Source organism: Salvelinus alpinus, chromosome 6 (assembly GCF_045679555.1).
Source record: "Salvelinus alpinus chromosome 6, SLU_Salpinus.1, whole genome shotgun sequence".
Taxonomy (NCBI): Eukaryota; Metazoa; Chordata; class Actinopteri; order Salmoniformes; family Salmonidae; genus Salvelinus; species Salvelinus alpinus.
The window spans coordinates 84,730,108-84,745,188 of record NC_092091.1 but is presented as its reverse complement, the minus strand read 5'-3'; the positions used below and the strand labels follow the sequence as shown (position 1 = coordinate 84,745,188).

Below are 15,081 nucleotides of genomic sequence, written 5' to 3'. Positions count from 1 at the left end.
TTAGAATGTTATGTAAGGATCAGACTGTATAGACTATATTACATGTATTTAGTGTATTATTGGGGCGGCAGGGTAGCCTAGTGGTTAGAATGTTATGTAAGGATCAGACTGTATAAAAGCCAAGTACTAAGAATGAAGAGTCAGTTCTTCCATGGAATTGCTCGGCTTTGTTACTGTTTGTAATAAAGTCTAATTGAATTCACAGGTTCCGGTATTGGTGAAATATTTGATTCAATATTTTCCACAACAGTTAATGTGTATAGACTGCAAGAACTTTGAAATTAAGTTGTTTTCAAGTCATCTTAACAACAACAAAATAAATATTTAAACTTTCAACTAAAACCAAACGTATATTTGACGTCGGGTATAGTCTTCTTTTCAACGTCTTTTCAATTACATTTAGCTAGGTGGTATAGCCCAATGTCAAAACACAGTTTTAAAGTGTCCAAATCAATAACCAATATGCAGAAACCATTTGTGATATTGAAAACCTAAACATAAAATATACCATCTGCACAAACATCTGCAACAATAATCATATTACTTGTATTTTTTAAAACAAGCACCTTTTAAAATGCACAAGCACCAGAAACGCTGTTGTTTTGACAAGTAGCAATAAATCACTGATCAATTAGGGGGAAATCAGGTTGTACGTGCTGTTGAAACTAACACAACTAAACAAACACATGGAAATGGGAGATATATTTTACCTCACTGGTTAGAGGACAACCTGCAGAAGACAGTCAGCTACATTTTGGAGTGATGTATTTAAATTTAGAGGTCCCTAAACAAAGGAACGCAACACTTATTTTTCATCACTCATCGATATTATGTTGAAATCATTTGCGTGAGAGTGGGGAGATGAGGTTGCATGTCATGTTAAAACTAACAGCTCAAAAACCAGATGGAATCTGGGAATAATGTGTACATCACTGGTTAGAGGACAACTTGTAGAAAACAGCTAGCTACATTTTGATTCAAGTGGGTCACCAATGCTGTAAGTGTAACACAGCTCTTTTTTTGTTAGTCACTTTTTGTTACATCACATAAATAGTACTGGATTAATAGCCTGGATTTTCCCCCTGAGGTTAATATCCATATCATGCTGAAATCAATTGAACAGGGGGCAAACGTTTAGTGTTCTACATTATGACATTATTAAAATACTCCTACTACTATGTTAAAACATTCTACATTGTGACATCATTAAAATACTCCTACTACAATGTTAAAACATTCTACATTGTGACATCATTAAAATACTCCTACTACAATGTTAAAACATTCTACATTGTGACATAATTTCATTGATATCATGAAACAACTCCTTCATTAATGTATTTTGTGATGTTTGATCAGAGATCTTTTATCAGAGTATCTCTTCTCACATTGAGCACAGCTATGAGATTTCTCTCCTGTGTGAGTTCTCCGGTGTGATATTAGGGTGCTTGGGTGATTAAAACTCTTCCCAAATTGAGAACAGCTAAAAGGATTCTCTACTTTGTGTGTTCTATGGTGTGAAGTCAGCTGGCTAGATGTAGTAAAACTCTTCCCACATTGATCACAGCCATAAGATTTCTCTCCTGTGTGTGTTATCTGGTGCAATATCAAGGAGCTTGACCCAGTAAAAATCTTTCCACATTGATCACAGCCATCAGATTTCTCCCCTGTGCGTGTTCTCTGGTGTGAAGTCAGCTGGCTAGATGTAACAAAACTCTTCCCACACTGATCACAGCCATCAGATTTCTCCCCTGTGTGTGTATGCTGGTGTACTATCAGGTTGTTTAGCTGACTAAAACTCTTCCCACATTGATCACAGCTATACGATTTCTCTCCTGTGTGTGTTCTCTGGTGTGTAGTTAGATAGCTAGATGTTGAAAAACTCTTCCCACATAACATATATTTTTATTTGTTTAACACTTGTTTGGTTACTACATGATTCCATATGTGTTATTTCATAGTTTCAATGTCTCCATTATTATTCTACAATGTAGACAATAGTTAAAACTGATCCTAGATCTGTACAATGTAGACAATAGTTAAAATAAAGAAACAACATTGAATTTGTAGGTGTGTCCAAACAATTGACCGGTACTGTATATGCATTGTGGAGGTGAACTGATCCTAGATCTGTGCAAAGGCATAACATCTACAGCAGGAACAACTGTCTGTGTTAGAGAACATATAAAACGAACTGATCCTAGATCTGTACAAAGGCATAACATCTACAGCAGGAACAACTGTCTGTGTTAAAAGGCCCAGCTGGATTTAAAATGACGTATTTGAATGTCAAATTATTTGTTTGTCAGTACAAGACAGGGTCTGTGGAGGCTTGGCCTATTAGTGATAGATTTTTGGAGGGACCCTTGTCCCTACAGCCAATCAGTGAGCAGCTTCCCTTCCCCTACATCTCAGGCAGTTCTGTTACTCACAACACTCCCCCTGCTTTCCTCAACAATGGAACAGCCCACTGAGCTAAAGCCTTGCCATTACAAATATGTTTTAAAGGAGCGGGATATTTTTTACACGTACCTCAGCCATCATTGTGAATGGTGTCTTATGCAGTGACAAAATTAGATTTGCTGATGCAGAAAATCTGATACTTCAGTGTTTTTAGTCATGCATGAAAGGTCTGCGGTGATTCCGTGGTTATAAGTTACTGACCTTGGAATACATTTCTGGCCATGCTGGCAGGGTCTGAATCAAACCCAATGACAACCTGGCACACTGACAGGGTCTGAATCAAACCCAATGTCTACCTGGCACACTGACAGGGTCTGAATCAAACCCAATGTCCACCTAGCACACTGACAGGGTCTGAATCAAACCCAATGTCCACCTGGCACACTGACAGGGTCTGAATCAAACCCAATGACCACCTGGCACACTGACAGGGTCTGAATCAAACCCAATGTCCACCTGGCACACTGACAGGGTCTGAATCAAACCCAATGTCCACCTGGCACACTGACAGGGTCTGAATCAAACCCAATGTCCACCTGGCACACTGACAGAGTCTGAATCAAACCCAATGTCCACCTGGCACACTGACAGGGTCTGAATCAAACCCAATGTCCACCTGGCACACTGACAGGGTCTGAATCAAACCCAATGACCACCTGGCACACTGACAGGGTCTGAATCAAACCCAATGTCCACCTGGCACACTGACAGGGTCTGAATCAAACCCAATGTCCACCTGGCACACTGACAGGGTCTGAATCAAACCCAATGACCACCTGGCACACTGACAGGGTCTGAATCAAACCCAATGTCCACCTGGCACACTGACAGGGTCTGAATCAAACCCAATGTCCACCTGACACACTGACAGGGTCTGAATCAAACCCAATGTCCACCTGGCACACTGACAGGGTCTGAATCAAACCCAATGTCCACCTGGCACACTGACAGGGTCTTAATGTTAAGGGGAGGGAAGAGGGTCAAGAGGTGATGATTATTGTTGTTCTACTGCCTGATTGTTATGCAAAAACACTGTTTACAAAAGCTTTGTTAAAGAACAAGAAGACCCGCACACTGTTTACAAAAGATTTGTTAAAGAACAAGAAGACCCGCACACTGTTTACAAAAGCTTTGTTAAAGAACAAGAAGACCTGCACACTGTTTACAAAAGCTTTGTTATAGAACAAGAAGACCCGCACACTGTTTACAAAAGCTTTGTTAAAGAACAAGAAGACCCGCACACTGTTTACAAAAGCTCTGTTAAAGAACAAGAAGACCCGCACACTGTTTACAAAAGCTCTGTTAAAGAACAAGAAGACCCGCACACTGTTTACAAAAGCTTTGTTAAAGAACAAGAAGACCTGCACACTGTTTACAAAAGCTTTGTTAAAGAACAAGAAGACCCGCACACTGTTTACAAAAGCTTTGTTAAAGAACAAGAAGACCCGCACACTGTTTACAAAAGCTTTGTTAAAGAACAAGAAGACCCGCACACTGTTTACAAAAGCTTTGTTAAAGAACAAGAAGACCCGCACACTGTTTACAAAAGCTTTGTTAAAGAACAAGAAGGCCTGCACACTGTTTACAAAAGCTTTGTTAAAGAACAAGAAGACCTGCACACTGTTTACAAAAGCTTTGTTAAAGAACAAGAAGACCTGCACACTGTTTACAAAAGCTTTGTTAAAGAACAAGAAGACCCGCACACTGTTTACAAAAGCTTTGTTAAAGAACAAGAAGACCCGCACACTGTTTACAAAAGCTTTGTTAAAGAACAAGAAGACCCGCACACTGTTTACAAAAGCTCTGTTAAAGAACAAGAAGACCCGCACACTGTTTACAAAAGCTTTGTTAAAGTACAAGAAGACCTGCACACTGTTTACAAAAGCTTTGTTAAAGAACAAGAAGACCCGCACACTGTTTACAAAAGCTTTGTTAAAGAACAAGAAGACCCGCACACTGTTTACAAAAGCTTTGTTAAAGAACAAGAAGACCCGTACACTGTTTACAAAAGCTTTGTTAAAGTACAAGAAGACCTGCACACTGTTTACAAAAGCTTTGTTAAAGAACAAGAAGACCCTCACACTGTTTACAAAAGCTTTGTTAAAGAACAAGAAGACCCGCACACTGTTTACAAAAGCTTTGTTAAAGAACAAGAAGACCTGCACACTGTTTACAAAAGCTTTGTTAAAGAACAAGAAGACCTGCACACTGTTTTCAAAAGCTTTGTTAAAGAACAAGAAGACCCGCACACTGTTTACAAAAGCTTTGTTAAAGAACAAGAAGACCTGCACACTGTTTACAAAAGCTTTGTTAAAGAACAAGAAGACCTGCACACTGTTTACAAAAGCTTTGTTAAAGAACAAGAAGACCCGCACACTGTTTACAAAAGCTTTGTTAAAGAACAAGAAGACCTGCACACTGTTTACAAAAGCTTTGTTAAAGAACAAGAAGACCCGCACACTGTTTACAAAAGCTTTGTTAAATCAGCACAACAGTTTTCAGCTGTGCTAACATAATTGCAAAAAGGTTTTCTAATGATCAATTATTCTTTTAAAATGATAAACTTGGATTAGCTAACACAACATGCCATTGTAACACAGGAGTGATGGTAACTGATAATGGGCCTCTGTACGTCTAAGTAGATATTCCATTAAAACAATCAGCCGTTTCCAGCTACAATAGTCATTTACAACATTAACAATGTCTACACTGTATTTCTGATCAATTTGATGTTATTTTAATGGACAAAAAATGTGATTTTCTTTCAAAAACAAGGACATTTCTAAGTGACCCCCAACTTTTGAACGGTAGTGTACATCTACATGATGTATTGTTACACCATGTAGGAGCAGTATAGACCTAGTCTGTTCATTATATACATCTACATGATGTATTGTTACACCCTGTAGGAGCAGTATAGACCTAGTCTGTTCATTATATACATCTACATGATGTATTGTTACACCATGTAGGAGCAGTATAGACCTAGTCTGTTCATTATATACATCTACATGATGTATTGTTACACCATGTAGGAGCAGTATAGACCTAGTCTGTTCATTATATACATCTACATGATGTATTGTTACACCATGTAGGAGCAGTATAGACCTAGTCTGTTCATTATATACATCTACATGATGTATTGTTACACCCTGTAGGAGCAGTATAGACCTAGTCTGTTCATTATATACATCTACATGATGTATTGTTACACCATGTAGGAGCAGTATAGACCTAGTCTGTTCATTATATACATCTACATGATGTATTGTTACACCATGTAGGAGCAGTATAGACCTAGTCTGTTCATTATATACATCTACATCATGTATTGTTACACCATGTAGGAGCAGTATAGACCTAGTCTGTTCATTATATACATCTACATGATGTATTGTTACACCATGTAGGAGCAGTATAGACCTAGTCTGTTCGTTATATACATCTACATCATGTATTGTTACACCATGTAGGAGCAGTATAGACCTAGTCTGTTCATTATATACATCTACATCATGTATTGTTACACCATGTTGGAGCAGTATAGACCTAGTCTGTTCATTATATACATCTACATGATGTATTGTTACACCCTGTAGGAGCAGTATAGACCTAGTCTGTTCATTATATACATCTACATGATGTATTGATACACCATGTTGGAGCAGTATAGACCTAGTCTGTTCATTATATACATCTACATGATGTATTGTTACACCCTGTAGGAGCAGTATAGAATGACAGTAGCTGGCTACTTATTTAGATTTAGTTTGACTTAATGAAACTGCCTTAAATGTGCTGTAGTAAAATAAAATGTATTCGCACTAATCAATCAACACATTCCTGTCTTTGTATGTCTCAATATAATAGTATTATTTAATGAAAGCCATTTAAATAATATTTTCTTCAACTACGTTTCCCACTCCAGTCAGCAGACGGCGATTCGCGTCGTTCAGGCGATGCTGCTATCGTGACGTATAATGTAGTGGACGGTTCATCAAAAACAACAAGTCAACCACCTCGGTAGCTTGCTAGCCAACGTAGCCGAAAGATTCAAGCTGTTTTTACGCTTTCGGTGTATATTAGCTGCTGTGTTTTAGACACACTTCTATCGTATCTACTTGTTAACCTATTTAATTTAATAAGACGTTATTTTTTATTAGTCAGATATAGTAGCTGGCTGGTTAAATTAGCACTAGCTTAGTCGCTAATGATAGCTAGCTAGCTAATATCCCCGAACATGAGGTCAGTAAGCTTCTCCCCTCCTGCTAAAGAAGAGGTCTGCTGGACGGAGTAAGAAGCTCTGGGGCTGAACATTGTCGTGAAAGAGGAGAAGGAAGAGGAGGATGTCACAGTTAAAAAATAAATTGAGGGTGAGGCTGTTACAGTGAAAGAAGAGGAAGACGCGTTCACAGTGAAAGAGGAGGATGAGAAAGAGGATGCCGTTTTTGACGTGAAGAAGGAAGGGGAGATTTCTGTCACATTGAAAGATGAAGAGGTGGAGATAGGAGATCTGATTTACATCAGTAAGTACCGCCTTAAATTGGGGTTTCACTTTGGATATTCGGAGTTGGCTCGTCAATACCTCATCAAGGGAGGGCCCTGGGATGATGACTGATATGTCTAGAATCAGACGACGTTGAGAGCAAGCTACCCCTTGTTTTCTCCGTTCCGTTTTCAAAAAGTGACTTAACATATATATTTGAGAAGGGTCTATCTGGGGGCCACGGCATGTAGTGATTTTACTGTAGTTATGATTTACTACACACAGTGCCCCCCAATAGTGCCATGCGAGAGTTGGGTTGGCTACACCAACGATTATGGATATACTGACAATAAGTCTCTGCCCTAACAAGCGGAGTCGTTGTCCACAAAGCGGCACTGTGGGTTGTCTAGCTCCCGCCTATCCTTTCTTTGGATTGGTGGATCTTATTATTATTGTAATCTATTGTTTATATTCTATGAGGGTTGTTGTCGTCAACCGCCTGTATTCAATGGAGAGAGATGCTAAGCTACTAGCATGAATATGCATAGCGATCTGGAGACAACTCCTACAGTGTTTTTTTTATATCAAAGTTGTCGGTATGTCACGTGTCCACATAACAATTTAAGAATTACGACACTTCTGTTAGATCAAGTACACCTCACATAGCAAATCAGCCATTCATTTTGTTGTTGACCAAATTCAACACTTTCCACATTGGGTTGATAATTGTTTCCACTAGAGAGACAACCAATTGGGTACAACCTACTGTAACCTACTGACACGACCTAGAGAGAAAACCAATTGGGTACAACCTACTGTAACCTACTGACATGACCTAGAGAGAAAACCAATTGGGTACAACCTACTGTAACCTACTGACACGACCTAGAGAGAGAACCAATTGGGTACAACCTACTGTAACCTACTGACACGACCTAGAGAGAAAACCAATTGGGTACAACCTACTGTAACCTACTGACATGACCTAGAGAGAGAACCAATTGGGTACAACCTACTGTAACCTACTGACATGACCTAGAGAGAGAACCAATTGGGTACAACCTACTGTAACCTACTGACACGACCTAGAGAGAGAACCAATAGGGTACAACCTACTGTAACCTACTGACATGACCTAGAGAGAGAACCAATTGGGTACAACCTACTGTAACCTACTGGCATGACCTAGAGAGAACCAATTGGGTACAACCTACTGTAACCTACTGGCATGACCTAGAGAGAAAACCAATTGGGTACAACCTACTGTAACCTACTGACATGACCTAGAGAGAAAACCAATTGGGTACAACCTACTGTAACCTACTGACATGACCTAGAGAGAGAACCAATTGGGTACAACATACTGTAACCTACTGGCATGACCTAGAGAGAAAACCAATTGGGTACAACCTACTGTAACCTACTGACACGACCTAGAGAGAAAACCAATTGGGTACAACCTACTGTAACCTACTGACATGACCGAGAGAAAACCAATTGGGTACAACCTACTGTAACCTACTGGCATGACCTAGAGAGAAAACCAATTGGGTACAACCTACTGTAACCTACTGGCATGACCTAGAGAGAGAACCAATTGGGTACAACCTACTGTAACCTACTGGCATGACCTAAAGAGAGAACCAATTGGGTACAACCTACTGTAACCTACTGACACGACCTAGAGAGAAAACCAATTGGGTACAACCTACTGTAACCTACTGGCATGACCTAGAGAGAAAACCAATTGGGTACAACCTACTGTAACCTACTGGCATGACCTAGAGAGAACCAATTGGGTACAACCTACTGTAACCTACTGACATGACCTAGAGTGAAAACCAATTGGGTACAACCTACTGTAACCTACTGACATGACCTAGAGAGAAAACCAATTGGGTACAACCTACTGTAACCTACTGACATGACCTAGAGAGAGAACCAATTGGGTACAACCTACTGTAACCTACTGGCATGACCTAGAGAGAGAACCAATTGGGTACAACCTACTGTAACCTACTGACATGACCTAGAGAGAGAACCAATTGGGTACAACCTACTGTAACCTACTGGCATGACCAAGAGAGAGAACCAATTGGGTACAACCTACTGTAACCTACTGACACGACCTAGAGAGAAAACCAATTGGGTACAACCTACTGTAACCTACTGGCATGACCTAGAGTGAAAACCAATTGGGTACAACCTACTGTAACCTACTGACATGACCTAGAGTGAAAACCAATTGGGTACAACCTACTGTAACCTACTGACATGACCTAGAGAGAGAACCAATTGGGTACAACCTACTGTAACCTACTGGCATGACCTAGAGAGAGAACCAATTGGGTACAACCTACTGTAATTGCATGAGAAAATAATGGTACCAGTCAAAAGTCTCCATGACTCTGCCGTTGTGCTGTAGAATCTGTGAATTTTGTCGCTTGTATAATAAGGGACTATCATTTGTCCCAACATCACAGGCCACAGACTTTGATAAAGACTTCCAAAAGTTTTTCCACAGTTTGAGATCGACTGAGATTTTTCAATGGGGTTTCTCCCTGTGCACCTGCCAATGTAAATCCATTGAACGAGACAAGTTACCAGACAGGACATATTGCTGATGCTCTTCCTATTGATAACCCGGATGACAATTAACTTGTTGGTGGTCGTGATGACGGCCTATTCGAGGACGTCCATCGGGATTCCCCCCCAAAAAAGAAGACGCTCTGGATTGATCACTGGAGTCAGATGTGAAGGAGGAGGTTGATCATCAGGAGTCAGATGTGAAGGAGGTGGTTGATCATCAGGAGTCAGATGTGAAGGAGGAGGTTGATCATCAGGAGTCAGATGTGAAGGAGGAGGTTGATCATCAGGAGTCAGATGTGAAGGAGGAGGTTGATCATCAGGAGTCAGATGTGAAGGAGGAGGTTGATCATCAGGAGTCAGATGTGAAGGAGGTTGATGGCCACATCAGTGAATCGTACTTTTTGGAGAAATGTCCTCTGCTCTGATGAAACAAATATAGAACTGTTTGGCAATAATGATCATCGTTATGTTTGGAAGAAAAAGGGGGAGGCTTGCAAGCCAAAGCTCACCATCCCAACTGTGACGCAAGGCGGTGGCAGCATCATGTTGTGGGGGTGCTTTGCTGCAGGAGAGACTAGTGCACTTCACAAAATAGATGGCATCATGAGGTGGGGAAATTATGTGGATATATTGAAGCAAAATCTCAAGACATCAGTCAGGAAGTTAAAGCTTGGTCGCAAATGGCTCTTCCAAATGGACAATGACCCCAAGCATTCTTCCAAAGTTGTGGCAAAATGGCTTAAGGACAACAAAGTCAAGGTATTGGAGTGGCCCCCACGAAGCCCTGACCTCAATCGTATAGAAAATTTGTGGGCAGAACTGAAAAAGCGTGTGCGAGCAAGGAGGCCTACAAACCTGACACAGTTACACCAGCTCTGTCAGGAGGAATGGGCCAAAATGCACCCAACTTATTGTGGGAAGCTTGTGGAAGGCTACCCGAAACGTTTGACCCAAGTTAAACAATTTAAAAATACTAATTGAGTGTATGTAAACTTCTGACCCACTGGGAATGTGATGAAATAAAAGCTGAAATAAATCATTCTCTCTACCATTATTTTGACATTTCACATTCTTAAAATAAAGTGGTGATCCTAACTGACCTAAGACAGGGAATTTTTACTAGGATTAAATGTCAGGAATTGTGATGAGATTAAATGTATTTGGCTAAGGTGTATGTAAACGTTCTACTTCAACTGTAGGTACCGTTACTGTGTTAAAAACAGAGGCAGTGGTGGGACTGATGTGTGTGGTGTTAAAGGGGAAATCTGAAATTTGTTTCTAAACATTGGAGTAAAAAAATAATGACAGCTTTGTTATTGTTTCAACTGCAGATTGGTTGTTTGTTGTGTGGCTTTTTTAAAGGGGCAACCTAGGTTTTAAACAGAAACAAAATGGCAGCCCAGAGACCTGAGCTGTGTTGGAATACTCATACTAACTGTACTATTTGTGACGTACATTGAGTTTGTAGTATGCTTATTGGTCGTAGTATGATATAGTTGGTTTAGCCAAAAGTTCCCTGGTAAGCAAGCATTTCTAAACTTTATTCACTGTTATGGGGTACTATTTTGGTGTGATGTCATTATGGGCTATTGTGATGTCATTATGGGGTATTGTCTGAAGATAGATCATTTAAAAAAAAATGTCATCCATTTTAGAATAATAGCCAAAGAACATTTTACTGGTTGAAGTCGTTTTTAAATACAAAGTAGTACATTTTTGACAAAAACATAAACATTATATTAATCAGGACATTCAAATGAACCTTACAATTATAATCCAAAGTAGTGTGAAATGCACTCATAAGCAACCTGTAAATGGAGGCTATATTTGCTGTCAGCCTATGAGAACTCCCCTGAGTTTTCCCCCACGGTGGTGAATTAGTGAATAGACACAGAGCTTAATGTGAGTTTCCTTGAGTAGCACTCCTGATCTTGCACTGATAGTGTGTTGTCATATTCAGAATACATTGTGGAAAAACTAAAATCTTTGCTCACCTTTTTTGCTCCAGGCAGATATACAACATCCATAACTAGTGGTTTCTGCATTATCAGGGAGGTGTTTCTGCAACCAAATTGCATGTGCATCGCCCTTGTCGCAATTTTAGAAAACACAGAAAGGGACAGAGACCAAAAGTCATCTGGCACACTGCTTAGGATTTCAACAACTTTTACTTTTTTCTAGCCTAAAATCATTGATGTTCCTACTAATGTGGAAAAAAGACTAAATATGACTATTGTTGCTCACTTGACTGTCTTAAGACATTTGTCAAGTAATTTTAACATTCATTACAGACGTCAATTGTTGTACAACATCATGGCTACGCTGTTGGCATCACCTTTTACAGTGGATTTCTGCTGTTGTGGGCCTTTAACCATCTGTCTGACTTGTTGTTCACACAGGAGAGAGACGTGACTATTGTGAATCCTCTGGGGAGCCTCAACATCATGATGCTAACAGGAGAGAGACGTGACTATCGTGGATCCTCTGGGGATTCTCAACATCATGATGCTAACAGGAGAGAGACGTGACTATCGTGGATCCTCTGGGGAGCCTCAACATTATGATGCTAACAGGAGAGAGACGTGACTGTCGTGGATCCTCTGGGGAGCCTCAACAACATGATGCTAACAGGACAGAGACGTGACTATCGTGGATCCTCTGGGGAGCCTCAACAACATCATGAAGCTGACGAGGCAGAGAAGAGTCTCTCCCGATCATATCACCTCAAGAAACACCAGCAGAGACCCACAGGGAAGAAATCTCACTGCTCTGACTGTGGGAAAGGTTGCAAATCTTCATCAGAACTTAAAATACACCAGCGAGTACACACAGGAGAGAAATCTCACCACTGTTTTGATTGTGGGAAGAGTTACTTAAGAATCACTAAAAGTACACATGAGAATTCACACTGGAGAGAAACCTTATAGCTGTGATCAATGTGGGAAGAGTTTTACTCACTCAAGCTGCCTGATAGTACATCTGAGAGCACACACTGGAGAGAAACCTAATAGCTGTACTCAATGTGGGAAGATGTTTAATCACTCAAGCTGCCTGATAGTACATCTGAGAGCACACACCGGAGAGAAACCTTACCACTGCTCTGACTGCGGAAAGAGTTTGTTAGTTCAACAGATTTAAAATCACACCAGAAAATACACATAGAGAAACATTTTAACTGTACTCAATGTGGGAAGAGGTTTGATCACTCAAGCTGGCTGATAGTACATCTGAGAACACACACAGGAGATAAATCTTATAGCTGTAGTCAATGTGGGAAGAGTTTTATTCAGTCAAGCAGCCTGGTATCACACCAGAGAACACACACAGGAGAGAAACCTCATAGCTGTGATCAATGTCACAAGAGATACTCTGATAAAAGATCTCTGATCAAACATCAGAAAATACATACATGAAGTAGTTGTTTCATGATATCAATGAAATGTCACAATGTAGAATATTTGAATTATGTCACAATGTAGAATGTTTTAACATTGTAGTAGGAATACAAAGGATTTGAATTTGATAAAAGTCCATATTGATACAGAAACACTAAACCATGATTTAGATGTATTAAGAACAAGTTGATTGACAAAGTCATGAAAAATGGAATAAACCACATTTTGGCTCTGATAAAAGATATGCCTCTGGGGTCAAAATGTTCCATGTCAGAACTATGGTTCAATGTAAATATGTAGTGGGTCTAAAGTTTGTTTTAAATTATCACTCATTAAACACGAATAAATCAACACCTGCTTCTCTTTGAACGACTTAATATAATATTACACTTTTATGAAATAAATGAAAATAAACTTTTGGTTCCTCAACTGCGTTGCCCACTCCAGTCAGCAGAAAGAGACGCAGCAGAAGTGCGTCTTTTTATATTTGATTTTATTTATATATTTTTTTATTCAAAATGCAGATCTACAATTTACATTGTTACATCATACAAAACAGATCACAGGTATTAACAAGATTTCTCAAGTAAGCCCACGCCTTCCAATCTGAGTTCTGGATAATCTTTGTGATCATTACCAAAGCTAAGATGAGTTTTCATGAGTGTAGTTAGACCACTGGGAACGACTTTGATCACAGAAATAAACACCGAAAGGAATTGGAAACTTATTCAATGTAATAAATTGTTCATATGTAAGAATATTACCTCTGTTGTCAAAAACATCAAGAACAAAGTCAATATTCCTCTCATGCCAGTTGGGGTAGAACAATGACTTATTCCTTACAGTAATGTCTGAATTATTCCGCAAAAGTTGTGCAGGAAACATATTTTCCAGGCCTTAAAGCTTGTTGGTGAAACCTAGCCAATTTAGCGGGTAATCTTTCAGGAATATAATGACATTTCAGTAAAAATTGAAGACCTCCCACCTTATGAAACACATTATTTGGAATGAAATACCATATTGAATCAGTATTGATCAAACATCTTGTCAACCAGTTGATCTTGAAAGTGTTATTTATGTCACAAAGTCCAACACTTCCAGACCTCCTTCAGGTCTTTTATTACAGAGGACTGACTTCTTCAGTTTGTGAGACTTATTTTTCCAGATGAAGTCAAGAAAGGTCTTATTGATCTCTTTACAAGTAGCAGGATTTACAAACAAAGATGAGGGGTACACAAAACCAGACAGTCCCTCTGCCTTGGACAGAAGTACTCTCCCAAGTATAGAAAGATCTCTTTGTAGACAATTATTAAATATATTTTTGGTTTTCTTAATTTTAGGAGAGAAATTCATATGTTGTCTGACTGTGGTTTTTTTACTATTATTCTACTGAACAGTACAGCTTGGGTTGGTCTACTATTATCCTACTGACCAGTACATCTTGGGCTGGTCTACTATTATCCTACTGAACAGTACAGCTTGGGTTGGTCTACTATTATCCTACTGACCAGTACAGCTTGGGTTGGTCTACTATTATCCTACTGAACAATACAGCTTGGGTTGGTCTACTATTATCCTACTGAACAGTACAGCTTGGGTTGGTCTACTATTATCCTACTGAACAGTACAGCTTGGGTTTGTCTACTATTATCCTACTGAACAGTACAACTTGGGTTGGTCTGCTATTATCCTACTGAACAGTACAGCTTGGGTTGGTCTACTATTATCCTACTGAACAGTACAGCTTGGGTTGGTCTACTATTATCCTACTGACCAGTACAGCTTGGGTTGGTCTACTATTATCCTACTGAACAGTACAGCTTGGGTTGGTCTACTATTATCCTACTGAACAGTACAGCTTGGGTTGGTCTACTATTATCCTACTGACCAGTACAGCTTGGGTTGGCCTACTATTATCCTACTGAACAGTACAGCTTGGGTTGGTCTACTATTATCCTACTGAACAGTACAGCTTGGGTTGGTCTACTATTACCCTACTGAACAGTACAGCTTGGGTTGGTCTACTATTATCCTACTGAACAGTACAGCTTGGGTTGGTCTACTATTATCCTACTGAACAGTACAGCTTGGGTTGGTCTACTATTATCCTACTGAACAGTACAGCTTGGGTTGGTCTACTATTAT

The 15,081-nt window shown here is 39.7% G+C and overlaps 1 protein-coding gene and 1 long non-coding RNA gene across 2 annotated transcripts in view; both read left to right on the top strand.

Annotated features, from left to right (window-relative positions):
- The window catches only part of LOC139579779 (scavenger receptor cysteine-rich domain-containing protein DMBT1-like), a 260,129-nt gene that overhangs the window by 162,310 nt on the left and 82,738 nt on the right, over positions 1-15,081 (top strand). The window lies entirely within an intron of this gene.
- Positions 6,233-13,287, top strand: LOC139577746 (uncharacterized). Its single transcript, XR_011675379.1, has 2 exons — positions 6,233-6,992; positions 11,941-13,287. It is a non-coding gene; the product is annotated as an uncharacterized lncRNA (long non-coding RNA).